The sequence below is a fragment of the Bidens hawaiensis genome, unplaced genomic scaffold (assembly GCF_021521415.1).
Source record: "Bidens hawaiensis isolate Kalapana, Puna unplaced genomic scaffold, B.hawaiensis_p1.1 tig00010472_1, whole genome shotgun sequence".
NCBI lineage: Eukaryota > Viridiplantae > Streptophyta > Magnoliopsida > Asterales > Asteraceae > Bidens > Bidens hawaiensis.
In genome coordinates, this window is record NW_027491800.1 from 263,313 (window position 1) to 264,482 (window position 1,170).

Here is a 1,170-nt window from a genome sequence, read left to right on the forward strand (position 1 = left end):
AAAATCTGATTGAATTTGCACTTGAACTGACAAACTGATAGACTGGACTTATAGATGTGAATATTGATGAAACCTCTTGAGCAATGTGTGACACGAGATGTTATCATGTTATCTTATAAAGCGAAAATGTAATGAAAGCTTTTTTCACTTTGCGCAATGTTGAAAAGTAAGTAGTGTAGAGTTAAATAATCTCAAAAATTTAGTATCGGGTATCAGACTGGCCATGAAACATTATTTTATAATCAATCATGAGAGTACTGAAAATACCAAAACTCGTCCCATATGGCCATACCTCGTCCATTACCATCCCTAACATGGTTAACATAATTTGCAAGTTAGGATTCTTTGATCCAATATTAAGCTGTTATAAAAAAGTTTACTTACAAGGTATGAGAAATATATAATCATTAAGTTGAATCATTTCATAAATAGTATAATTTACTGCGATACTTTATCTAAGGAGTAAACTGCGGTTTTCGTCCCTGTGGTTTGTCCAAATCTGCAGTTTTAGTCCGATAGTTTCAAATCTGCGATTTTCATCCCTGTGGTTTCATTTCACTTGCAATTAAACCCGAATTCATTAACCTCGTTAAGTTTTTTCGTTAAAACCATCAGCGTGCCCCTCATGTGAGGGGCAATATTGTCATTTTTCTCCCCAGATAAACCTTAGTCCTAGTTCGCAAGCCCCCTCACGTGAGGGCCTGAGGTGTATTTGAGAAAGAAAAGGACAAAACTGCCCCTCACGTGATGGGCACGATGATGGGTTTAACGACCAGACTTAACGAGGTTAATGAATCCGGGCTTAATTGCAATTGAAATGAAACCACAGGGATGAAAATCGCAAATTTGAAACTATTGGACTAAAACCGCAGATTTGGACACACCACAAGGACGAAAACCGCAATTCACTCTTATCTAAGAGTAAAAATGTTATATGTCGTTTACTTTTTTACCAATTACACCTTCACAAATTATTAAAACTACTAGGTACTAACCAAGTCAAATCATTTAATAAAAGTATTTTACTAGATATTACAAAAACCAAAACATCAGTATTATTAAATGAAAACAAGAAAATAACAAATCAGGTGGACGTGCCGGAGTGGTTATTGGGCATGACTAGAAATCATGTGGGCTCTGCTACCACAGGTTCGAATCCTGCCGTCCACG

At 36.2% G+C, this 1,170-nt stretch overlaps 1 non-coding gene across 1 annotated transcript; it reads left to right on the forward strand.

The window, feature by feature from the left end:
• Window positions 1–1,088: 1,088 nt before the first annotated feature.
• On the forward strand, window positions 1,089–1,170 carry TRNAS-AGA (transfer RNA serine (anticodon AGA)). Its single transcript has one exon. It is a non-coding gene; the product is annotated as a tRNA-Ser (tRNA).